Here is a 27,012-nt window from a genome sequence, read left to right as displayed (position 1 = left end):
ACTCTGAAGAGGCAGGTGGGCCAGTGTCTCCGGTGACCACAGCGCAGTACGCATCTGATGATGAAACTCAGGTGCCGCTTTCTCGTGCGTACTGTGCTGCTGAGACTACCCAGGAGGAGCAGTTGGTGGCAGAGGGTAGTGGAGATGATGAGGTCCTTGACCCATCGTGGCGTGAGGAACAGGAAGGTGGTGGGAGCAGCTCAGAGGAAGAGCTTCCTCTTACGGGCCAAAGAGGGAGAGGGAGGGGGAAGACTGCGGAGCCTGTAGCCTCCACTTTGGCACCCGTTAGGAGCCTGTCTCTTTCCAAAGCCAAAAAGGGCGCTCCCAAGACTTGCAGTGCCTGGTCCTTTTTTGACACAGTTGCAGATGACATTTGTTTTGTCAAATGCAAGCTGTGTCATCATAAAGTAAAAAGAGGGAAAAATGTCAGCAACCTCAATACCACAAATATGTGGAAACATGTGCGGACCAGGCACGCGGTGGAGTTACAGAAACACACTGAAGATGTAGGCCAACCAACAGCGGCAGCTACCACCTCTTCAGCTCGTGTTGCCTCTTCCTCCAGCTCACGCACAGCTGGTTTGGCTTCCTCCCAGAGACCTTGTGTAATTCCACCCACAGCACCACCTTCCCAGTCATCCTCACACTCCCAGTCTACTCTACAGCCATCGGTAGTACAGGCATGGGAGAAAAGGCGGGCATTCTCGGCCAACCACCCCCGAGCACAGGCTCTGAATGCAGGCATTGCCAAACTGTTGTCCCTGGAAATGCTCTCGTTCAGGCTGGTGGAGACTGACAGCTTCCGTGACTTGATGGCATTGGCAGTCCCACAGTACAAGGTGCCCAGCCGCTTTTACTTCAGCAGGCAGGCTGTCCCTGCCCTGCACAGGCATGTTGAGGCAAACATAAAACATGCGCTACTGAACGCCGTCAGTAGCAAGGTCCACCTCACCACCGATGCGTGGACCAGTCAGCATGGACAGGGGCGATATGTTTCCCTCACTGCCCATTGGGTTAATGTTGTTGAGCCAGGTACAGATCGTGCGAGTGGCGCAGGACGTGTCCTGCCCACTCCAAGGATTGCAGGAATCCAGTCTGTACGCATCGACTCCTCCTCTTACACCAGTTCCTCTGATTCCTCTCTGCAGGATCCGTCACAGTCCACCCCCACATGGACCCGTGAACGTTTACCTATGACCGACATGAGCACAGCCGTGGCCAAACGTCAGCAGGCCGTCTTGAAACTAGTTTCATTGGGGCATCGAAGCCACACAGCGCAGGAGCTCTGGAATGCCATAAAGCAGGAGAGCGATGTGTGGTTACTGCCAGCGAATCTCCAGCCAGGCATGGTAGTGTGTGACAATGGCCGAAATCTGGTGGCAGCTTTGGCCCTTGGCAACCTCACTCACATCCCATGTCTGGCACATGTGCTCAATTTGGTTGTGCAGAGTTTTCTGAGGGACTATCCGGATCTTGATGCCCTGCTGCACAAGGTCCGCCTAGAGTGTGCTCACTTGCGGCGTTCCAGCTTGGCCAGATCCCGCATTGCTGCTCTGCAGCGCCGATTCCGCCTTCCGGAACACCGCATCATATGTGACCTACCTACCCGGTGGAATTCCACGTTACATATGTTGGAGCGGTTGTGTGAGCAGCAGCAAGCAGTTATGGAGTACCAGCTGCATCAGGCGCAAAGAAGTCGCAGTCAGCGCCGATCAGACTTCACAACCACAGAGTGGGCCACTATGAAGGACGTCTGCCAGGTTTTGCGTCCTTTTGATTATTCCACGCGGATGGCAAGTGCAGATGATGCACTAGTCAGCATGACTGTCCCCCTTATCTGCCTGCTTCAGCAAACTTTGCAAGGGTTAAGGGATGATGTGGTGGAAGAGGTGGAGGATGAGGAGTCACCTTTTCCATCAGCTTCTGGAGAGTCAGCGCCACGTGGTTCCTCACAAAGGGGTACGCAGGGGCCAATTTGTGAGGAGGATGAGGAGGAGTCAATGGAGGAGGAAGAGCTCCGTCCAGAGGAGGGAGCGACACAATTGTCCAGTGGTCAGTGTGTACAGCGAGGGTGGGGTGATGAGACGAGCGGGCAGAGATCATGTCTCAAGCAGGGGACAGCGTTCTGGGCCGGTTGGCACTCTGCAGCACATGGTGGATTTCATGCTGCAGTGCCTGAGAAACGACCGCCGCATCGACCACATTCTCAACATGCCTGATTATTGGGTGTTCACCCTCCTCGATCCTCGCTACCGGGACAACGTCCAAAACCTCATCCCTGCGTTGACCCGGGAGCGTAAATTGCGGGAGTACCACGACACACTGGTGAATTCCATCATCTTCTCCTGTCCAACTGAGAGGAGTGCTGCTAGTGCTTTACAAAGCAGCTCAGTGCGTCGAGGCAGTGGGGGAGGCTCTGCCCAAAGAGGGAGCAGAAGCAGTGCCTCTGCCCAAGGCAAGCCCAGTATGGCACAACTCTGGCACACTTTTGTGTGCCCGCCCCAAATGTCTACACCATCACCGGCGGCTCCAGTCAGCAGGAGGCAACGGTTCCGTCAGATGGGTGACAGACTACATGGCTTGCCCTCTTACTGTACTCCCAGACGGCTCTTCCCCGTTCAAGTTTTGGGTCTCTAAGCTGGATACATGGCCAGAGCTAAGCCAGTATGCATTGGAGGTGCTGGCTTGCCCTGCGGCTAGTGTCTTATCGGAACGTGTCTTTAGTGCCGCAGGTGGTGTACTAACAGACCGTCGCATGCGACTATCCTCCGATAACGTTGACCGGCTTACTTTCCTGAAAATGAACCAGGCCTGGATCTCGCAGGAATTTGCCACTCCTCTGCCTGATTAAGTAATTGGGTGTCATCCAGGTCTCCTGCTGTGTTCATCTTTCTACCACCTGAACTGCTATTCCTGGGCTCCAACACCGCCAGTTGCGGCTCAGAAGTGCAGGCTGCACAGTAAAAACATACGACCCAGTGTTATTGGGTTTCAGTAACGTCAGCTGATCCCCAGCTGTGTAGCCGGCAATGTGTCCTGCGACCGCCACGCTGGCACAACAACCTAAATGTAAGGGAACCTGTCCCCCCCCCCCCCCGTCGTTTGTTACTGAAAGAGCCATCTTGTGCAGCAGTAATGCTGCACAAGGAAAAGGTAGCTCTTTTTTTTTAGCTCTTTGCACACGCAGAACTTAACACTTATAAAATGTGTTCACTGATACCGTTATACCGTCCCGGAGCTGGGACTTTCCTTCGTAATGTGACGCAGCACAGCCGTCATTCCTACCCCCTTGGTGCCATGCGCTGCCTCCTCAGCGTTGTTTTAAGCTGTCACGGAGCCTGCGCTGTTCTGTTATCCCTTGGGCATGCCCTATTTGCGCTGCCTGTCTTCTGACATAATTTGGTGTCAGGCTGGCTGCGCCTGTGCGGCCGCGCTGCCCGAGATCCCGCCTCGCAGTGTCTTCTGATTGAGTCACACTGCGGGCCTGGGATCCATGGGCATGCGCAGTGCATATCTTCCCCTCGGGCTCTCGCTCATTTCCCTCCGCCTTCTTTAGACTGTGCGCCGTCAGCTGATCCCTAGCATGCCACGGCCGTGACACCGCACAGTCTGAAGAAGAGGGAAGGAGGGGAGTGAGAGTCGAGGTTATGCACTGTGCATGCCCATGGTTCCAAGGCCCGCAGTGGGATTACGTTAGATGAGACTGCGAGGTGGGATCTGGAGCAGCGTGGACGCACAGGCACTGACAGCCTGACACCAATTATGTCAGAAGACAGGCAGCGCTAATTGGGCATGGCCAAGGGCTAACAGAACAGCGCAGGCTCCGTGGCAGCTTAAAACAACGCTGAGGAGGCAGCGCACGGCATCAAGGGGATAGGAATGACAGCTGGTGCTGTGTCCCATTACGAAGGAAATTCGCACCTCCGGAACGGTTTAACGGTATAAAGGGACACATTTTTAGTGTTTACTTCGGTGTTTGCAAGGAGCATAATTAAAAGAGCAACCTTTTCCTTTTGCATCCTTAGTGCTGCACAACATGGCTCTTTCAGCTACAAACGTCTTGGGGGGGGGGGTTAAAGGTTTCCTTTCAACTTGCTCCAATCAGGCTTCGGCCTACACTCTGTTCCTCTGCTCCTCCTGCTGTCCCTGGGCTCTAACACCGCCAGTTGGTGCCTGGAAGTGCTGTGTGCACAGTCAACAGTCGCTCCTCTGTTATTGGGGTTCAGTAACGTCAGCTGATCCCCAGCTGTGTGTGCGGCAATACCTCCAATCTGCTCCTCCTGCTGTCCCTGGGCTCTAACACCGCCAGTTGGTGCCTGGAAGTGCTGTGTGCACAGTCAACAGTCGCTCCTCTGTTATTGGGGTTCAGTAACGTCAGCTGATCCCCAGCTGTGTATCCGGCAACGTGTCATGCGACCGCCACGCTGGCACAACTAAAATGTAAGGGGACCTGTCCCCCCCCCCCCCTAGGCGTTTGTTACTGAAAGAGCCACCATGTGCAGCACTAATACTGCACAAGGGAAAGGTCGCTCTTGAAATTATGCTCCTTGCAAACGCTGAACTACACACTCATGTAATGTGTCCCCTCACACCGTCCAACCGTCCCGGAGGTGGGACTTTCCTTTGTAATGTGACACAGCACAGCCGTCATTGCTACCCCCCTTGGCACCGTGCGCTGCCTCCTTAGCGTTGTTTGATTCCGTCATGGACCCTGCGCTGTTATGTTATCCCTTGGCCATGCACAGTTTGCGCTGCCCGTCCTCTGACATCATTTGTTGTCGTCCTGGCTGCGCCTGTGCGTCCACGCTGCCCGAAATCACACCTCGCAGTGTCGTCTAATGTGATCCCACAGTGGGCCTGGTATCCATGGCCATGCGCAGTGCATATACTAGCCTCTCACTCCCCTTCTTCACGCTTCTTCAGACTAGGCGGCGTCAGCTGATCCCTAATAGCATGCCACGGCCGTGACGCCGCACAGTCTGAAGAAGCAGGAAGGAGGTGAGTGAGAGGCGATGATATGCACTGCGCATGCCCATGGATCCCTGGCCCGCAGTGGGACTACATTAGATGACACTGCAAGGTTGGATCTCGGGCAGCTTGGACGCACAGGCACTGCCAGCCTGACACCTACATGATGTCAGAAGACGGGCACCGCTAACTGTGCATGGCCAAGGGATAACATTACAGTGCGGGCTCCGTGACAGAACCAAACAACGTTGAGGAGGTGGTGCCCGGCACCAAGGGGGTTGGAATGACGGCTGTGCTGTGTCACATTACAAAGGAAAGTCCCACTTCCGGGATGGTTTGACGGTGTGAGGGGACACATTATATGAGTGTGTACTTCAGCGTTTGCAAGGAGCATAATTTTCGGAGCCACCATTTTCCATGTGCAGTATTACTGCTGTACAAGATGGCTCTTTCAGCAACAAATGCCTGGGGGGGGGGGTTAAAGGTTCCCTTTCAACTTGCTCCACTGCAGGCTTCGGCCTACACTCTGCTCCTCTTTGATTCCCTGGGTTTCAACACTGTCAGTTGCCACCTGGAAGTGTTGTCTACACAGAAAAAAACACTAGGTGATGTGTCAGTGGGGTTCAGCACCGCCAGCTGTTCCCCTGCTGTGTAGTCGGCAACGTGTCCAGCACAAGCCACGCTGGCACAACAGAACAAAAGCTGCCACCAGTGCAGGCTTCGGCCTACACTCTGCTCCTCTCCTCCTCCTGCTGACCCTGGGCTCAAACACCGCTAGTTTTTGCCCGGAAGTGCTAGCTGCACAGAGAAAAACACCAGCCAATGTGTTAGTGGGGTTCAGCAACGCCAGCTGTTCCCCTGCTGTGTAGCCGGCAACGTGACCTGCAAACGCCATGCAGGCACAGGAACTGAAATTAAAAGGGAACCTGGCCCCACCCCCCCAGGTGTTTCTATGTATAACAGCCACCTAGTACAGCAGTACTGCTGCATTTGTACAAGGTGGCTGACTTTTTCTCCTTGCCCACGTGGAACTCAACACGTACAAAATGTGTCTCATTGAGACCATTCCACTGTCCCTGAGGTGTGACTTTCCTTTGTAATGATACGCAGCACCCCCCTTGGTAGCGTTTCCCGTCTTTTGTCATCATGGTTAGCTGGCTGCGCCTGTGCATCCGCCCTGCTAGAAACAACGCCCCTCGTTGTCATATTTATTTTGTCAGCGAGGGTGTGGTTTATGGGCACGAGCAGTGCATATGTTCGCCTGTCTTAACTCATCTCCTTCCGCCTTCTTCAGACTGTGCGGCCTCCTGGCCGTGGTAGGCGATAAGGGATCAGCTGAGGCCGCCCAGTCTGGAGCAGGTGTAAGGACATGTGTAAGCGGCCAACCTATTTACTGCACAAGGCCACGAATCCCAGCCACGCAGTGTGATTTTTTGAAAACACACTGTGGGTCTGGGATTCATGTCCATCGCTAACCGCAACGGCCGACATGAAATGAGGTCAGAAGACAGGAAGCGCTCACAGCGCATGGCCAAGGGATCACAATAGCGCAGACTCCTGTACAGCAAATAAGAACGCTCAGGAATCTGCGCCCAGTACCTAGGTGCAAATTTTGACACCTGTGCTGCGTCTCGTTAAAAAGACAAGTCACGCCTCCACAACTGTTTGACAGTATAATGGGCTAAATAGTGTACGTGTTTTAGTCAGCGTGTGCAAGGAGCAAAACAAATAGAGCAACCTTTTACTTGTGCAGCATTAATGCTGCACAAGGTGTGGCTCTTGTACCTTGCAACACCTGAGGGGGGGGTTAAAGGTAACCTTTGAAATTGGTTCAACTAGGCTTCGGCCTACACTCTGCTCCTCTACTCCTCCTGCTGACCCTGGGCTCAAACACCGCTAGTTTTTGCCCGGAAATGCTAGCTGCACAGAGAAAAACACCAGCCAATGTGTTAGTGGGGTTCAGCACCGCCAGCTGTTCCCCTGCTGTGTAGTCGGCAACGTGTCCAGCACAAGCCACGCTGGCACAACCGACCAAAAGCTGCCACCAGTGCAGGCTTCGGCCTACACTTTGCTCCTCTCCTCCTCCTGCTGACCCTGGGCTCAAACAACGCCAGTTTCTGCCCGGACATGCTAGCTGCACAGAGAAAAACACCAGCCAATGTGTTAGTGGGGTTCAGCACCGCCTGCTGTTCCCCCGCTGTGTAGCCGGCATCGTGTCCAGCACAAGCCACGCTGGCACAACCGACCAAAAGCTGCCACCAGTGCAGGCTTCGGCCTACACTTTGCTCCTCTCCTCCTCCTCCTGCTGACCCTGGGCTCTAACACCGCTAGTTTTTGCCCGGACATGCAATCTGCACAGAGAAAAACACCAGTCAATGTGTCAGTGGGGTTCAGCAACGCCAGCTGTTCCCCTGCTGTGTAGCTTGCAACGTGACCTGCAAACGCCACGCAGGCACATGAACTGAAATTGAAGGGAGCCTGCCCCCCACCCACAGGTGTTTCTATGTATATCAGCCACCTTGTACAGCAGTACTGCTGCATTTGTACGAGGTGGCTGACTGTTTCTCCTTGCCCACGTGGAACTCAACACGTACAAAATGTGTCTCATTAGAGACCATTACAATGTCCCTGAGGTGTGACTTTCCTTTGTAATGACACGCAGCACCACCCTTGTTAGCGCTGCCCGTCTTTTGACATCATTGGTTAGCTGGCTGCGCCTGTGCATCTCCCCTGCTCGAAACAACGGCCCTCGGTGTCTTATTTTTTTGGACAGCGAGGGTGTGATTGATGGGCATGTGCAGTGCATATGTTTGCCTGTGTTCACTCATCTCCTTCCGCCTTCTTCAGACTGGGTGTCCTCATGGCCGCGGCAGGCGATAAGGGATCAGATGAGGCCGCCCAGTCTGAAGCAGGTGTAAGGACATGTGTGAGCGGCAAACATATTTAGTGCACCAGGGCACGAATCCCAGCACCGCAGTGTGATTTTTTAAAAACACACTGTGGGTCTGGGATTCATGTCCATCGCTAACCGCAACGGCCGACATGAAATGAGGTCAGAAGACAGGAAGCGCTCACAGCGCATGGCCAAGGGATCACAATAGCGCAGACTCCTGTACAGCAAATAACAACGCTCAGGAATCTGCGCCCAGTACCTAGGTGCAAATTTTGACACCTGTGCTGCGTCTCGTTAAAAAGACAAGTCACGCCTCCACAACTGTTTGACAGTATAATGGGCTAAATAGTGTACGTGTTTTAGTCAGCGTGTGCAAGGAGCAAAACAAATAGAGCAACCTTTTACTTGTGCAGCATTAATGCTGCACAAGGTGTGGCTCTTGTACCTTGCAACACCTGAGGGGGGGGTTAAAGGTAACCTTTGAAATTGGTTCAACTAGGCTTCGGCCTACACTCTGCTCCTCTACTCCTCCTGCTGACCCTGGGCTCAAACACCGCTAGTTTTTGCCCGGAAATGCTAGCTGCACAGAGAAAAACACCAGCCAATGTGTTAGTGGGGTTCAGCACCGCCAGCTGTTCCCCTGCTGTGTAGTCGGCAACGTGTCCAGCACAAGCCACGCTGGCACAACCGACCAAAAGCTGCCACCAGTGCAGGCTTCGGCCTACACTTTGCTCCTCTCCTCCTCCTGCTGACCCTGGGCTCAAACAACGCCAGTTTCTGCCCGGACATGCTAGCTGCACAGAGAAAAACACCAGCCAATGTGTTAGTGGGGTTCAGCAACGCCAGCTGTTCCCCTGCTGTGTAGCTTGCAACGTGACCTGCAAACGCCACGCAGGCACATGAACTGAAATTGAAGGGAGCCTGCCCCCCACCCACAGGTGTTTCTATGTATATCAGCCACCTTGTACAGCAGTACTGCTGCATTTGTACGAGGTGGCTGACTTTTTCTCCTTGCCCACGTGGAACTCAACACGTACAAAATGTGTCTCATTAGAGACCATTACAATGTCCCTGAGGTGTGACTTTCCTTTGTAATGACACGCAGCACCCCCATTGTTAGCGCTGCCCGTCTCCTGACATCATTGGTTGGCTGGCTGTGCCTGTGCGTCCCCCCTGCCCGACACAACGCCCCCCGTTGTCTCATATATTTTGACTGCGAGGGTGTGATTGATGGGCACGAGCAGTGCATATGTTCCCCTGTTTTCACTCCCCTCCTTCCGCCTTCTTCTGACTGTGCGGCCTCATGGCCGCGGCATGCGATAAGGGATCAGCTGAGGCCGCCCAGTCTGAAGCAGGTGTAAGGACATGTGTGAGCGGCGATCATATTTACTGCACAAGGCCACGAATCCCAGCACCGCAGTGTGACTTTAGGAAAAGCCACTGTGGGTCTGGGATTTATGGCCATCGTTAACCGCACCGGCCAACATGAAATGAGGTCATGAGACGGCCTGCACTAACAGGGTATTGCCAAGGGATAACACAAGAGCGCAGACTCCTGTACAGCAAATAACAACGCTCAGGAATCTGCGCCCAGTACCTAGGTGCAAATTTTGACACCTGTGCTGCGTCTCGTTAAAAAGACAAGTCACGCCTCCACAACTGTTTGACAGTATAATGGGCTAAATAGTGTACGTGTTTAATTCAGCGTGTGCAAGGAGCAAAATTAAATAGAGCAACCTTTGACTTGTGCATCATTAATGCTGTTCAAGGTGTGGCTCTTGTACCTTGCAACACCTGAGGGGGGGGTTAAAGGTAACCTTTGAAATTGGTTCAACTAGGCTTCGGCCTACACTCTGCTCCTCTACTCCTCCTGCTGACCCTGGGCTCAAACAACGCCAGTTTCTGCCCGGAAATGCTAGCTGCACAGAGAAAAACACCAGCCAATGTGTTAGTGGGGTTCAGCACCGCCAGCTGTTCCCCTGCTGTGTAGTCGGCAACGTGTCCAGCACAAGCCACGCTGGCACAACAGAACAAAAGCTGCCACCAGTGCAGGCTGCGGCCTACACTTTGCTCCTCTCCTCCTCCTCCTGCTGACCCTGGGCTCTAACACCGCTAGTTTTTGCCCGGACATGCAATGTGCACAGAGAAAAACACCAGTCAATGTGTCAGTGGGGTTCAGCAACGCCAGCTGTTCCCCTGCTGTGTAGCTTGCAACGTGACCTGCAAACGCCACGCAGGCACATGAACTGAAATTGAAGGGAGCCTGCCCCCCACCCACAGGTGTTTCTATGTATAACAGCCACCTTGTACAGCAGTACTGCTGCATTTGTACAAGGTGGCTGACTTTTTCTCCTTGCACACGTGGAACTCAACAAGTACAAAATGTGTCTCATTACAGACCATTACAATGTCCCTGAGGTGTGACTTTCCTTTTTAATGACACGCAGCACCCCCATTGTTAGCGCTGCCCGTCTCCTGACATCATTGGTTGGCTGGCTGTGCCTGTGCGTCCCCCCTGTCCGACACAACGCCCCCCGTTGTCTCATATATTTTGACTGCGAGGGTGTGATTGATGGGCACGAGCAGTGCATATGTTCCCCTGTTTTCACTCCCCTCCTTCCGCCTTCTTCTGACTGTGCGGCCTCATGGCCGCGGCATGCGATAAGGGATCAGCTGAGGCCGCCCAGTCTGAAGCAGGTGTAAGGACATGTGTGAGCGGCGAACATATTTACTGCACAAGGCCACGAATCCCAGCACCGCAGTGTGACTTTAGGAAAAGCCACTATGGGTCTGGGATTTATGGCCATCGTTAACCGCACCGGCCAACATGAAATGAGGTCATGAGACGGCCTGCACTAACAGGGTATTGCCAAGGGATAACACAATAGCGCAGACTCCTGTACAGCAAATAACAACGCTCAGGAATCTGCGCCCAGTACCTAGGTGCAAATTTTGACACCTGTGCTGCGTCTCGTTAAAAAGACAAGTCACGCCTCCACAACTGTTTGACAGTATAATGGGCTAAATAGTGTACGTGTTTAATTCAGCGTGTGCAAGGAGCAAAATTAAATAGAGCAACCTTTGACTTGTGCATCATTAATGCTGTTCAAGGTGTGGCTCTTGTACCTTGCAACACCTGAGGGGGGGGGTTAAAGGTAACCTTTGAAATTGGTTCAACTAGGCTTCGGCCTACACTCTGCTCCTCTACTCCTCCTGCTGACCCTGGGCTCAAACACCGCTAGTTTTTGCCCGGAAATGCTAGCTGCACAGAGAAAAACACCAGCCAATGTGTTAGTGGGGTTCAGCACCGCCAGCTGTTCCCCCGCTGTGTAGCCGGCATCGTGTCCAGCACAAGCCACGCTGGCACAACCGACCAAAAGCTGCCACCAGTGCAGGCTTCGGCCTACACTTTGCTCCTCTCCTCCTCCTCCTGCTGACCCTGGGCTCTAACACCGCTAGTTTTTGCCCGGACATGCAATCTGCACAGAGAAAAACACCAGTCAATGTGTCAGTGGGGTTCAGCAACGCCAGCTGTTCCCCTGCTGTGTAGCTTGCAACGTGACCTGCAAACGCCACGCAGGCACATGAACTGAAATTGAAGGGAGCCTGCCCCCCACCCACAGGTGTTTCTATGTATAACAGCCACCTTGTACAGCAGTACTGCTGCATTTGTACGAGGTGGCTGACTTTTTCTCCTTGCCCACGTGGAACTCAACACGTACAAAATGTGTCTCATTAGAGACCATTACAATGTCCCTGAGGTGTGACTTTCCTTTGTAATGACACGCAGCACCACCCTTGTTAGCGCTGCCCGTCTTTTGACATCATTGGTTAGCTGGCTGCGCCTGTGCATCTCCCCTGCTCGAAACAACGGCCCTCGGTGTCTTATTTTTTTGGACAGCGAGGGTGTGATTGATGGGCATGTGCAGTGCATATGTTTGCCTGTGTTCACTCATCTCCTTCCGCCTTCTTCAGACTGGGTGTCCTCATGGCCTCGGCAGGCGATAAGGGATCAGATGAGGCCGTCCAGTCTGAAGCAGGTGTAAGGACATGTGTGAGCGGCAAACATATTTACTGCACCAGGGCACGAATCCCAGCACCGCAGTGTGATTTTTTAAAAACACACTGTGGGTCTGGGATTCATGTCCATCGCTAACCGCAACGGCCAACATGAAATGAGGTCATAAGACAGGAAGCGCTCACAGCGCATGGCCAAAGGATCACAAGAGCGCAGACTCCTGTACAGCAACTAACAACGCTCAGGAAGCTGCGCCCATGCAAAAAGGTGTTGTTTTCGACACCTGTGCTGCTTTTCTTTAAAAAGACAAGTCACGCCTCCACTACTGTTAAACAGTATAATGGGCTAAATAGTCTACGTGTTGCATTCAGCTTGTGCAAGTAGACAAATTAATAGAGCAACCTTTTACTTGTGCAGCATTAATGCTGCAGAAGGAGTGGCTCTTGTTCTTTGTAACACCTGAGGGGGGGTTAAAGGTAACCTTTGAAATTGGTTCAACTAGGCTTCGGCCTACACTCTGCTCCTCTCCTCCTCCTGCTGACCCTGGGCTCTAACAACGCTAGTTTTTGCCCGGAAATGCTAGCTGCACAGAGAAAAACACCAGCCAATGTGTTAGTGGGGTTCAGCACCGCCAGCTGTTCCCCCGCTGTGTAGCCGGCATCGTGTCCAGCACAAGCCACGCTGGCACAACCGACCAAAAGCTGCCACCAGTGCAGGCTTCGGCCTACACTTTGCTCCTCTCCTCCTCCTCCTGCTGACCCTGGGCTCAAACACCGCTAGTTTTTGCCCGGAAATGCTAGCTGCACAGAGAAAAACACCAGCCAATGTGTTAGTGGGGTTCAGCACCGCCAGCTGTTCCCCTGCTGTGCAGCTTGCAACGTGACCTGCAAACGCCACGCAGGCACATGAACTGAAATTGAAGGGAGCCTGGCCCCCACCCCCAGGTGTTTCTATGTATAACAGCCACCTTGTACAGCAGTACTGCTGCATTTGTACAAGGTGGCTGATGTTTTCTCCTTGCCCACGTGGAACTCAACACGTACAAAATGTGTCTCTTTGAGACCATTCCACTGTCCCTGAGGTGTGACTTTCCTTTCTAATGATACGCAGCACCCCCCTTGGTAGCGCTTCCCGTCTTCTGACATCATTGGTTGGCTACTTGCGCCTGTTCGTCCGCCCTGCCTGAATATAATGCTCCTCGTTGTCTTAATTATTTTGACTGCGAGGGTGTGATTGATGGGCACGAGCAGTGCATATCTTCGCCTGTCTTAACTCATCTCCTTCAGCCTTCTTCAGACTGTGCAGCCTCATGGCCGCGGCATGCGAGAAGGGATCAGCAGAGGCCGCCCAGTCTGAAGCAGGTGTAAGGACGTGTGTGAGCGGCCAAAATATTTACTGCTCAAGGCCACGAATCCCAGCACCGCAGTGTGGCTTTATGAAAAGACACTGTGGGTCTGGGATTTATGGCCATCGTTAACCGCACCGGCCAACATGAAATGATGTCATAAGATGGGCAGCGCTAACAGGGCATTGCCAAGGGATAACACAAGAGCGCAGACTCCTGTACAGCAAATAACAACGCTCAGGAAGCTGCTCCAAGCACCAAGGCGTTATTTTGGACACCTGTGCTGCGTCTCATCAAAAAACCAAGTCACGCATCCACTACAGTTTGACTGTAGAATGGGGTAAATTGTGTATGTCTTTCATTCAGCGTGTGCAAGTAGACAAATTAATAGAGCAACCTTTCACTTGTGCAGCATTAATACTGCACAAGGTGTGTCTCTTGTACTTTGTAACACCTGAGGGGGGGGTTAAAGGTTTCCTTTGAAATTGGTTCAACTAAGCTTCGGCCTACACTCTGCTCCTCTCCTCCTCCTCCTGCTTCAACACGGGCTCTAACATCGCTAGTTTTTGCCCGCAAGTGCTAGCTGCACAGAGAAAAACACACGCCATTGTGTTAGTGGGGTTCAGCAACGCCAGCTGTTCCCCCAGTGTGTAGCCGGCAAAGTGTCCTGCAAACGCAACGCAGACACAAAGCTGCCTCCAGTGCAGGCTTCGGCCTACACTCATCTCCCCCTGCTTACCCTTTGCTCCAACACCGCTAGTTGGGGCTCTAGGAAGACAATCTTTAATAGGCAAGGCAACGCATCCGGGTTCCAGCACCGCCAGCTGGTTCTCGGCAGTGTTCTTGTCACAGGTACTCCCTCGTGCCAAGCCTGGTTTCAGCACCGTCAGCTGTTTCCGGGTTGTGTCAAGCTCACTGAGACACCTATGCTTGCCTCGTCGTGGTGCGGTCGGGTTAGCCAACTCCAGGGTGCCTCCAGTTTAGGAGCTTCCTATGTGGGCTGCGTGAACTGGTAGTCAAGGCTGGTTCTGTAGTGCCAGTAGGCCCAGCTCCCCCTGTAGGACTGTTGGGGTTCGGTAACTGCGGCTGCCTCGCGGCCTAGCTGTTCTCTCCTCTCCTGTGGGCCTTGGGGTCCACCACCTGGTTCCAGCACCGTCAGCTGGTTCCGGGCCGAGCCTTTGGCTTAGGTGCCTCCTCCTGGGTATCCGAGTTCCGCCAACGCCAGGCGGTCCTTGGTAGTGCTTTTAAGCGCGGGCACCTACAGCTTAGTAACCGGGTTCCAGCACCGTCAGCTGGTCCTCGGTCGTGCCATTGGCTCTTGCACACTGGGGCAACGCATCCGGGTTCCAGCACCGCCAGCTGGTTCTCGGCAGTGTTTTTGTCACAGGTACTCCCTCGTGCCAAGCCTGGTTTCAGCACCGTCAGCTGTTTCCGGGTTGTGTCAAGCTCACTGAGACACCTATGCTTGCCTCGTCGTGGTGCGGTCGGGTTAGCCAACTCCAGGGTGCCTCCAGTTTAGGAGCTTCCTATGTGGGCTGCGTGAACTGGTAGTCAAGGCTGGTTCTGTAGTGCCAGTAGGCCCAGCTCCCCCTGTAGGACTGTTGGGGTTCGGTAACTGCGGCTGCCTCGCGGCCTAGCTGTTCTCTCCTCTCCTGTGGGCCTTGGGGTCCACCACCTGGTTCCAGCACCGTCAGCTGGTTCCGGGCCGAGCCTTTGGCTTAGGTGCCTCCTCCTGGGTATCCGAGTTCCGCCAACGCCAGGCGGTCCTTGGTAGTGCTTTTAAGCGCGGGCACCTACAGCTTAGTAACCGGGTTCCAGCACCGTCAGCTGGTCCTCGGTCGTGCCATTGGCTCTTGCACACTGGGGCAACGCATCCGGGTTCCAGCACCGCCAGCTGGTTCTCGGCAGTGTTTTTGTCACAGGTACTCCCTCGTGCCAAGCCTGGTTTCAGCACCGTCAGCTGTTTCCGGGTTGTGTCAAGCTCACTGAGACACCTATGCTTGCCTCGTCGTGGTGCGGTCGGGTTAGCCAACTCCAGGGTGCCTCCAGTTTAGGAGCTTCCTATGTGGGCTGCGTGAACTGGTAGTCAAGGCTGGTTCTGTAGTGCCAGTAGGCCCAGCTCCCCCTGTAGGACTGTTGGGGTTCGGTAACTGCGGCTGCCTCGCGGCCTAGCTGTTCTCTCCTCTCCTGTGGGCCTTGGGGTCCACCACCTGGTTCCAGCACCGTCAGCTGGTTCCGGGCCGAGCCTTTGGCTTAGGTGCCTCCTCCTGGGTATCCGAGTTCCGCCAACGCCAGGCGGTCCTTGGTAGTGCTTTTAAGCGCGGGCACCTACAGCTTAGTAACCGGGTTCCAGCACCGTCAGCTGGTCCTCGGTCGTGCCATTGGCTCTTGCACACTGGGGCAACGCATCCGGGTTCCAGCACCGCCAGCTGGTTCTCGGCAGTGTTTTTGTCACAGGTACTCCCTCGTGCCAAGCCTGGTTTCAGCACCGTCAGCTGTTTCCGGGTTGTGTCAAGCTCACTGAGACACCTATGCTTGCCTCGTCGTGGTGCGGTCGGGTTAGCCAACTCCAGGGTGCCTCCAGTTTAGGAGCTTCCTATGTGGGCTGCGTGAACTGGTAGTCAAGGCTGGTTCTGTAGTGCCAGTAGGCCCAGCTCCCCCTGTAGGACTGTTGGGGTTCGGTAACTGCGGCTGCCTCGCGGCCTAGCTGTTCTCTCCTCTCCTGTGGGCCTTGGGGTCCACCACCTGGTTCCAGCACCGTCAGCTGGTTCCGGGCCGAGCCTTTGGCTTAGGTGCCTCCTCCTGGGTATCCGAGTTCCGCCAACGCCAGGCGGTCCTTGGTAGTGCTTTTAAGCGCGGGCACCTACAGCTTAGTAACCGGGTTCCAGCACCGTCAGCTGGTCCTCGGTCGTGCCATTGGCTCTTGCACACTGGGGCAACGCATCCGGGTTCCAGCACCGCCAGCTGGTTCTCGGCAGTGTTTTTGTCACAGGTACTCCCTCGTGCCAAGCCTGGTTTCAGCACCGTCAGCTGTTTCCGGGTTGTGTCAAGCTCACTGAGACACCTATGCTTGCCTCGTCGTGGTGCGGTCGGGTTAGCCAACTCCAGGGTGCCTCCAGTTTAGGAGCTTCCTATGTGGGCTGCGTGAACTGGTAGTCAAGGCTGGTTCTGTAGTGCCAGTAGGCCCAGCTCCCCCTGTAGGACTGTTGGGGTTCGGTAACTGCGGCTGCCTCGCGGCCTAGCTGTTCTCTCCTCTCCTGTGGGCCTTGGGGTCCACCACCTGGTTCCAGCACCGTCAGCTGGTTCCGGGCCGAGCCTTTGGCTTAGGTGCCTCCTCCTGGGTATCCGAGTTCCGCCAACGCCAGGCGGTCCTTGGTAGTGCTTTTAAGCGCGGGCACCTACAGCTTAGTAACCGGGTTCCAGCACCGTCAGCTGGTCCTCGGTCGTGCCATTGGCTCTTGCACACTGGGGCAACGCATCCGGGTTCCAGCACCGCCAGCTGGTTCTCGGCAGTGTTTTTGTCACAGGTACTCCCTCGTGCCAAGCCTGGTTTCAGCACCGTCAGCTGTTTCCGGGTTGTGTCAAGCTCACTGAGACACCTATGCTTGCCTCGTCGTGGTGCGGTCGGGTTAGCCAACTCCAGGGTGCCTCCAGTTTAGGAGCTTCCTATGTGGGCTGCGTGAACTGGTAGTCAAGGCTGGTTCTGTAGTGCCAGTAGGCCCAGCTCCCCCTGTAGGACTGTTGGGGTTCGGTAACTGCGGCTGCCTCGCGGCCTAGCTGTTCTCTCCTCTCCTGTGGGCCTTGGGGTCCACCACCTGGTTCCAGCACCGTCAGCTGGTTCCGGGCCGAGCCTTTGGCTTAGGTGCCTCCTCCTGGGTATCCGAGTTCCGCCAACGCCAGGCGGTCCTTGGTAGTGCTTTTAAGCGCGGGCACCTACAGCTTAGTAACCGGGTTCCAGCACCGTCAGCTGGTCCTCGGTCGTGCCATTGGCTCTTGCACACTGGGGCAACGCATCCGGGTTCCAGCACCGCCAGCTGGTTCTCGGCAGTGTTTTTGTCACAGGTACTCCCTCGTGCCAAGCCTGGTTTCAGCACCGTCAGCTGTTTCCGGGTTGTGTCAAGCTCACTGAGACACCTATGCTTGCCTCGTCGTGGTGCGGTCGGGTTAGCCAACTCCAGGGTGCCTCCAGTTTAGGAGCTTCCTATGTGGGCTGCGTGAACTGGTAGTCAAGGCTGGTTCTGTAGTGCCAGTAGGCCCAGCTCCCCCTGTAGGACTGTTGGGGTTCGGTAACTGCGGCTGCCTCGCGGCCTAGCTGTTCTCTCCTCTCCTGTGGGCCTTGGGGTCCACCACCTGGTTCCAGCACCGTCAGCTGGTTCCGGGCCGAGCCTTTGGCTTAGGTGCCTCCTCCTGGGTATCCGAGTTCCGCCAACGCCAGGCGGTCCTTGGTAGTGCTTTTAAGCGCGGGCACCTACAGCTTAGTAACCGGGTTCCAGCACCGTCAGCTGGTCCTCGGTCGTGCCATTGGCTCTTGCACACTGGGGCAACGCATCCGGGTTCCAGCACCGCCAGCTGGTTCTCGGCAGTGTTTTTGTCACAGGTACTCCCTCGTGCCAAGCCTGGTTTCAGCACCGTCAGCTGTTTCCGGGTTGTGTCAAGCTCACTGAGACACCTATGCTTGCCTCGTCGTGGTGCGGTCGGGTTAGCCAACTCCAGGGTGCCTCCAGTTTAGGAGCTTCCTATGTGGGCTGCGTGAACTGGTAGTCAAGGCTGGTTCTGTAGTGCCAGTAGGCCCAGCTCCCCCTGTAGGACTGTTGGGGTTCGGTAACTGCGGCTGCCTCGCGGCCTAGCTGTTCTCTCCTCTCCTGTGGACCTTCGGGTCCACCACCTGGTTCCAGCACCGTCAGCTGGTTCTCGGCAGTGTCTTTTGCTCTTGTACCTTCTGCTCCCCATCCTGGTTCCAGTACCGTCAGCTGGTTCCGGGCAGAGCCTTTGGCTTAGGTGCCTCCTTCTGGGTATCCAAGTTCCACCAACGTCAGGTGGTCCTTGGTAGTGCTTTCAGGCACGGGTACCTCCTGCTTAGTAACCGGGTTCCAGTAACGTCAGCTGGTCCTCGGTAGTTCCATTGGCTCTTGGACCTTCGGCTACCCATCCGGGTTCCAGTACCGTCAGCTGGTTCTCGGCAGTGTCTTTTGCTCTTGTACCTTCTGCTCCCCATCCTGGTTCCAGTAACGTCAGCTGGTTCCGGGCAGAGCCTTTGGCTTAGGTGCCTCCTTCTGGGTATCCGAGTTCCGTCAACGTCAGGCGGTCCTTGGTAGTGCTTTTTAGCACGGGTACCTCCTGCTTAGTAACCGGGTTCCAGTAACGTCAGCTGGTCCTCGGTAGTTCCATAGGCTCTTGAACCTTCGGGTAGCCATCCGAGTTCCAGTTCCATCAGCTGGTTCTTGGCATTTTCTCAGCCTTCTTGTACCTTCTGCTACATTTCCAAGTTGAAGACCCTAACGTCGACGACCCGGAAGACCACCACGATGACGACGACACGGAAGACCACCCCGATGACGACGACGACGACGGCGGAGATGACGACACTGGAGACGACGACCCTGGAGACGACAACATGGAAGACCGAGAAGCAGAAGAACAAGAGGCTGCAGAACAAAGAGCAGAAGAACATTAAGCATAAGACTTAATATCAGAGCAAAAGATATTATCTAAATTATATGCAGAAGAAGACTAAGCAGTGTATGGGGGTGAGTCCGTTCCTCCTCGTGGTGCCCCTGGATAAAGCCTGATGCTGCAGGCCAAACTGAACGCGGACAAATGTAACTTTTGTGACTGGCAGAACGGAAGGTGTAATCTTCCAACTTTTATAGATAACAACTACGGGAATGCCTGTCACAAATGAGAATATGATGAAGAAGTAGAATAGGAAGAATAATAACAGTGGAATAAAAAGAATATGTAGAATAAGAAGAATAATAATAGTTGAATAAAATGAATATGAAGAATGTAATAAAAAAAAAAAAATAGGTAGAAGATGAAGAAGAAGATGAATAAGGTGAAGAAGTTGATGTCAAAGATGCTGATGATGATGAAGATGAAAGTGTGGGAAAAGAAAAAAAAAAAGAAAAAAAAGAAGGGGAAGGGCGTGGAATAGTGAAACATCAATATCTGACAAAATAAAAAAAAAATTTACATAGTCAATATCTTTGTCACTCCGAACGTCTTAAAAAAAAACAAAAAACATGCTATTCTATTTGATTGGGATAAACCTCTATGACTTTAATGTCTCCGCCACCTCCCCAAATACATCCGGCATTATTCTTAGTTGTTTTCCTTCATGTAGAATGAACCTACAAGGAAAGAAAGGGTTTATTTTAATTCCGATATTTTGGTCCCATTGACTTGCATTGGGATCGGGTATCGGTATCGGCGATATCCGATATTTTTTGAATATCGGCCGATCCAAACCGATACCGATACTTTCCGATATCGGAAGGTATCGCTCAACACTAGTGGTAACCATTTGATGCAGCCAAAGTTATGGCTCTCAAGGAGAGAAAGTAATATAGTGTACAAAGAAATATTTGTAATGAACTACTGATCCAAACTAACAGCATTGCTTTATCAAATTTATATGAAGTGTATTGTGTCCAATGTGAGCAACCAGGCAACACAAAAAGGAGCTTTTCAAGTGAGCTCTTTAACCCCTTCAAGTCGCGGCCCTTTTTCATTTTTGCGTTTTCGTTTTTCACTTCCCTCCTTCCCTGAGCCATAACTTTTTTATTTTTCCGTCAATTTGGCCATGTGAGGACTTATTTTTTGCAGGACAAGTTGTACTTTTGAACAACACCATTGGTTTTACCATGTTTTTTTACTAGAAAACGGGAAAAAAATTCCAAGTGCGGTGAAATTGCAAAAAAATTGCAATCCCACACTTGTTTTTTGTTTGGCTTTTTTGCTAGGTTCACTAAATGCTAAAACTGACTTGACATTATGATTCTCCAGGTCAGTACGAGTTCGTAGACACCTAACATGACTAGGTTATTTTTTATCTAAGTGGTGAAAAAAAATTCCAAACTTTGCTAAAAAAAAAAAAAAGAAAAAAAAAAAGTGCCATTTTCCGATACCCGTAGCGTCTCCATTTTTCGTGATCTGGGGTCGGGTGAGGGCTTATTTTTTGCGTGCCGAGCTGATGTTTTTAATGATACCATTTTTGCGCAGATACATTCTTTTGATCGCCCGTTATTGCATTTTAATGCAATGTCGCGGCGACCAAAAAAAACGTAATTCTGGTGTTTCGGATTTTTTTCTCGCTACGCCGTTTAGCAATCAGGTTAATGCTTTTTTTTATTTGATAGATCGGGCGATTCTGAACACGGCGATACCAAATATGTGTATGTTTGATTTTTTTTTAATTGTTTTATTTAGGATGGGGCGAAAGGGGGGTGATTTAAACTTTTATATTTTTTATATTTTTTTCATATTTTTAAAAACATTTTTTTTTTACTTGTGCCATGCTTCAATAGCCTCCATGGGAGGCTGGAAGCTGGCATAGCCTGATCGGCTCTGCTACATAGCAGCGATCATCAGATTGCTGCTATGTAGCTGAAATGCAGGTGTGCTGTGAGCGCCGACCACAGGGGGGCGCTCACAGCAGGCCTGCATCAGTAACCATAGAGGTCTCAAGGACCTCTATGGTTACCTTCCTGGTGCATCGCCGACCCCCGATCATGTGACGGGGTCGGCGATGACGTCATATCCGGCCGCCCGGCCGGATGCGGTAGTTAAATGCCGCTGTCTGTGTTTGACAGCGGCATTTAACAGGTTAATAGCGGCGGGTGAATAGCGATTTCACCCGCCGCTATTGCGCGCACATGTCAGCTGTACAAAACAGCTGACATGTCGCGACTTTGATGTGGGCTCACCGCCGGAGCCCACATCAAAGGGGGATTCACGGCATGCGCAGTACTAGTACGGCGCATGTCGTGAAGGGGTTAAGGTACACAAATGTTATGAAGTCTTTGCCAACAAGGATGTGGTTTCACCAATGAAGGGTACCTTTTTTAAAAATATACTATTGCCATCACAGCCCCCTTTGCCCAAAATTCAGTGGCCTATAACAGAACAGAACACGTTCACCCAGGTCATGTAGTCGGAGATAAGGACGAGACATTGCAGGAAACCGAGTCAAGAAGTAGGCCCAATGTAGGGGTGTGGTTCTCTGAGACTTGTAATGGAGTGCATGGCCTGACAAGCATTTGCCCATGGGGTAAATTTTAAAAAAAAATATTTCATGGGGATCATAGACACGCTTGCTAAAAAATTGACTGTCTGTAGCAGCACGGAACACGTGAACCCTGGTGATCTAGTGGTGGAAAATGATGAGAGGTGGGGGAAGTCCTTATTAAAAACCAGTCCCAATTTAAAGGAGCGGGTCTCCTAGACTTGTAATGCCCATACACTAAGTGTATGGGCTGACAAACATTTCCCCATGGGGGTTACGTTTTTTAAAAAATTACCTATGGGAATCATAGATGCCATTGGCCAAAAATTTAATGGCTGGAGCAGCACAGAACACATTCACCATGGTCTTCTAGTGGTGAAGAATGATGATATGTGGAGGAAGTCATTATTAAAAACTAGTCCCAATGTTAACGAGCAAGTCTCCTAGACTTATAATGCCCATACACTAAGTGTATGGGCTGACAAAAATTTCCCCATGGGGGATACATTTGTCAAAAAAATGACAAATGTCCGTGGCCCTGGGCGCCCATGTGAGAGGGAAATGTCTTTAAAGGGAATACAGTTTATGTTCGTGACGCCACCTGTGGTATTCGGTCAGTGGGGACCGACGCTGCTTTAAGGGGTCCTCTGGGGTGATGTTATGGCAGCTAGATGGTATAACTTCCCACAGGTGAAGTATATCCCCAGGGCTCCCAGTGTGTAGATGGAAGATGGTGAGAGGTGCAGTGAAGAACGAGGACACAGGTTTGCAGTCTCTTTACCTTATTTACTGAAGTCTTCAGGCAGCCACAGTCCAGGGCACCAGATCAAAGAGCAGGCAGGGTCCAGCCGGCTTGGAGGCAAGTCAAGAGTCCCCTTACCCAGGTGGAAATCAAAGCCTTCCTCTAGAGCTGTGGTGTTGTGGTCCCTTAATGCCTATGGCTTCAAATAAGGTCCTCACAGGTGTTCTATTGTCCTCTTTGTCCCCCATATAGGATAGGACATGACCCGTATGACTGGTGACTTGAGGCGGTTTATAGGTACTCTAGCATGCCCCAGCCTCTAAGGGTGTCACCGTGCCTCCTGGGTACTAAGGCGGACAGGTAAAGTGGAGTTCAGCTGTCCTGCCGGTCTTTGATGTAAGTCGTGGAGGGCCTTACGATCCTTGGTGTTCAGTGTTATGATCCGGTGACCTTGGAGCAGCATGAAAACTTTCACTGGAGTAGGTGGTAACTATACTGACCGCAAATCCTGATCTTAACACCGCAACAAGAAGTAGACGTGGGAAGTACCTAACAAACCCTAGACACCTCGTCACAGCCGGAGGACTAAATACCCCTATAGATGGAAATAGGAATACTACCTTGCCTAAGAGCAGAACCCCAAAGGATAGGCAGCCCCCCCACAAATATTGGCTGTGAGTAGGAGAGGAAAGACAAACACAGGCAGAAAACAGGATTTAGCACAAGAGGCCACTCTAGCTAAAATAGGAAAGGATAGGACAGTGTACTATGCGGTCAGTATTAAAACCCTTCCAAAAATATCCACAGCAGATTATACAAAAAAATCCTCCATCTAACTAAAGACGTGGAACATATATCTGCAACTCCAGGGACTCCTACACTCAGAGCAGGAATACAATCAAAAAACAAGCACACATCTTGTGTGCCATAGAAAAAGAAACAGACACTTATCTTTGCTGAATTGGCAGCTAAGCAGGAGAAGCCAGACAGAGATCCAACACTTCCCAAGAAACATTGACAACTGGCAAGGACTAATGAGTCCTGCAAACCTAAATACCCCAGTCAGAATTGCAATCAGCAGATACACCTGTCCAGGACTGCAGCCCAGGGACAACTGCATTACAATCTACAACCACCGGAGGGAGCCCAAAAGCAGAATTCACAACAGTACCCCCCCCCTTGAGGAGGGGTCACCGAACCCTCACCAGAGCCCCCAGGCCGATCAGGATGAGCCAGATGAAAGGCACGAACCAAATCAGTGGCATGGACATCTGAGGCAAAAACATTATCCTCCTGGCCATAACCCTTCCATTTGACAAGGTACTGAAGCTTCCGCCTCGAAAAACGGGAATCCAAAATTTTCTCAACAACATATTCCAACTCCCCATCAACCAACACAGGGGCCGGAGGATCAACAGAGGGAACAACGGGCTCCACATATTTCCGCAATAAAGATCTATGGAAGACATTATGGATCGCAAAAGAGGACGGAAGCGCCAGTCGAAAAGACACCGGATTAATAATCTCAGAAATCCTATAACGACCAATAAACCGAGGCTTAAACTTAGGAGAAGAAACCTTCATAGGAACATAACGGGAAGACAACCATAACAGATCCCCAACCCGAAGCCGGGAACCAACACACCGACGATGGTTAGCAAAACATTGAGCCTCCTCCTGAGACAACACCAAATTGTCCACCACATGAGCCCAAATCTGCTGCAACCTGTCAACCACAGAATCCACACCAGGACAGTCAGAAGGCTCAACCTGCCCAGAAGAAAAACGAGGATGAAAACCAAAATTACAAAAAAAAGGCGAAACCAAGGTAGCAGAACTAACCCGATTATTAAGGGCAAACTCGGCCAATGGCAAGAAAGCCACCCAATCATCCTGATCAGCAGACACAAAGCATCTCAAATAAGTCTCCAAAGTCTGATTAGTTCGCTCGGTCTGACCATTTGTCTGAGGATGAAACGCAGAAGAAAAAGACAAATCAATGCCCAGCCTAGCACAAAAGGCCCGCCAAAACCTAGAAACAAACTGGGAACCTCTGTCAGACACAATATTCTCCGGAATACCATGCAAACGGACCACATGCTGAAAAAACAACGGAACCAAATCCGAAGAAGAAGGCAATTTAGGCAAAGGCACCAAAAGAACCATCTTAGAGAAGCGGTCACAAACAACCCAGATAACCGATATCCTCTGGGAAACCGGAAGATCGGAAATAAAATCCATAGAAATATGCGTCCAGGGCCTCTCAGGGACTGGCAATGGCAAAAGCAACCCACTAGCACGGGAACAACAAGGCTTGGCCCGCGCACAAGTCCCACAGGACTGCACAAAAGAACGCACATCATGCGACAAAGAATGACACCAAAAGGACCTACCAACCAAGTCTCTGGTACCAAAAATGCCAGGATGACCAGCCAACACGGAACAGTGAACCTCAGAAATCACTCTACTAGTCCATCTGTCAGGAACAAACAGTTTCCCCACAGGACAGCGGTCAGGTTTGTCAGCCTGAAATTCCTGAAGAACCCGTCGTAAATCAGGGGAAATGGCAGAAAGGACCACCCCTTCTTTCAGAATACCGACCGGTTCTAAGACCTCAGGAGAATCAGGCAAAAAACTCCTGGAGAGGGCATCAGCCTTAATGTTCTTAGAACCCGGAAGGTACGAGACCACGAAATCAAAACGGGAAAAAAACAAGGACCATCAAGCCTGTCTAGGATTCAGCCGTTTGGCAGACTCAAGGTAAATCAAATTCTTATGATCGGTCAAGACCATAATACGGTGCTTAGCTCCCTCAAGCCAATGTCACCACTCCTCAAATGCCCACTTCATAGCCAACAACTCCCGATTGCCGACATCATAATTGCGTTCAGCAGGCGAAAACTTACGGGAAAAGAAGGCACACGGTTTCATTAAGGAACCAACAGGATCCCTCTGAGACAAAACGGCCCCTGCCCCAATCTCAGAAGCGTCAACCTCAACCTGAAACGGAAGAGAAACATCCGGTTGGCGCAACACCGGAGCAGAAGTAAATCGAAGTTTAAGATCCTGAAAGGCAGAGACAGCCGCAGAGGACCAATTCGCCACATCAGCGCCTTTCTTCGTCAAATCGGTCAAGGGTTTAACCACACTGGAAAAATTAGCAATGAAACGGCGATAAAAATTTGCAAAACCGAAAAATTTCTGAAGGCTCTTCACGGATGTGGGCTGAATCCAATCACGAATGGCCTGAACCTTAACCGGATCCATCTTTATAGACGAGGGAGAAAAAATAAAGCCCAAAAAAGAAACCTTCTGCACCCCAAAGAGACACTTAGACCCTTTCACAAACAGGGCATTGTCACGAAGGATCTGAAATACCATCCTGACCTGTTCCACATGAAACTCCCAATCATCGGAAAAAATCAAAATATTGTCCAAATATACAATCAAGAACTTATCAATATAAGTCCGGAAAATATCATGCATAAAGGACTGAAAAACAGATGGAGCATTAGTGAGCCCGAATGGTATTACAAGGTATTCAAAATGGCCTTCGGGCGTGTTAAAGGGACACTGTCACCTGAATTCGGAGGGAACAATCTTCAGCCATGGAGGCGGGGTTTTTGGGTGTTTGATTCACCCTTTCCTTACCCGCTGGCTGCATGCTGGCTGCAATATTGGATTGAAGTTCATTCGCTGTCCTCCATAGTACACGCCTGCGCAGGGCAAGATTGCCTTGTGCAGGTATGTACTACGGAGGACAGAGAATGAACTTCAATCCAATATTGCAGCCAGCATGCAGCCAGCGGGTAAGGAAAGGGTGAATCAAACACCCCAAAACCCCGCCTCCATGGCTGAAGATTGTTCCCTCCAAATTCAGCTGACAGTGTCCCTTTAAACGCAGTTTCCCATTCATCACCCTGCTTAATACGAACAAGATTGTATGCCCCCCGAAGGTCAATCTTCGTAAACCAACTAGCTCCCTTAATCCTAGCAAACAAATCGGTAAGCAAAGGTAAAGGGTATTGAAACTTGACCGTGATTTTATTCAAGAGGCGATAATCAATACAGGGTCTCAAGGAACCATCTTTTTTAGCAACAAAAAAGAACCCCGCTCCCAACAGTGAAGAAGATGGCCGAATATGCCCTTTCTCCAAAGACTCCTTAATATAGCTCCGCATGGCGGTATGTTCAGGCACAGACAGGTTGAAAAGTCGACCCTTAGGAAACTTACAGCCTGGAATCAAGTCAATAGCACAATCGCAGTCCCTGTGCGGTGGAAGGAAACTGGACTTGGGCTCATCGAATACATCCCGAAAATCAGACAAAAACTCTGGAATTTCAGAAGAGGAAGAAGAGGAGATTGACATCAAAGGAACATCATTAAGAACCCCCTGACAACCCCAACTAGTCTGTTATGGACCTGGTGGATGGGAGCACCCGGCAAGACCTGATCGTTAAACTCAGACAGGACAAGCTCTGGGATGTGGGAGCTCTGCTGACCGCAACCCCTAATCCTATCACACAACTAGAAATAGCCGTGGAGTGTTCCTGACTCTCCCTAGACGCCTCTTCACAGCCTAAGAGCTAGCTAGCCCTAGAGATAGAAAATAAAGCCTACCTTGCCTCAGAGAAATTCCCCAAAGGAAAAGGCAGCCCCCCACATATATTGACTGTGAGTAAAGATGAAAGTCACAAACGCAGAAATGAAACAGGTTTCAGCAAAGGGAGGCCAGACTTACTAAACAGACAGAGGATAGGAAAGGTATCTTTGCGGTCAGCACAAAAAACTACAAAAGACCACGCAGAGTGTGCAAAAAGA

This window comes from Ranitomeya imitator, chromosome 3 (assembly GCF_032444005.1).
Source record: "Ranitomeya imitator isolate aRanImi1 chromosome 3, aRanImi1.pri, whole genome shotgun sequence".
NCBI classification, from domain to species: domain Eukaryota; kingdom Metazoa; phylum Chordata; class Amphibia; order Anura; family Dendrobatidae; genus Ranitomeya; species Ranitomeya imitator.
This window is presented reverse-complemented; position numbering follows the sequence as displayed.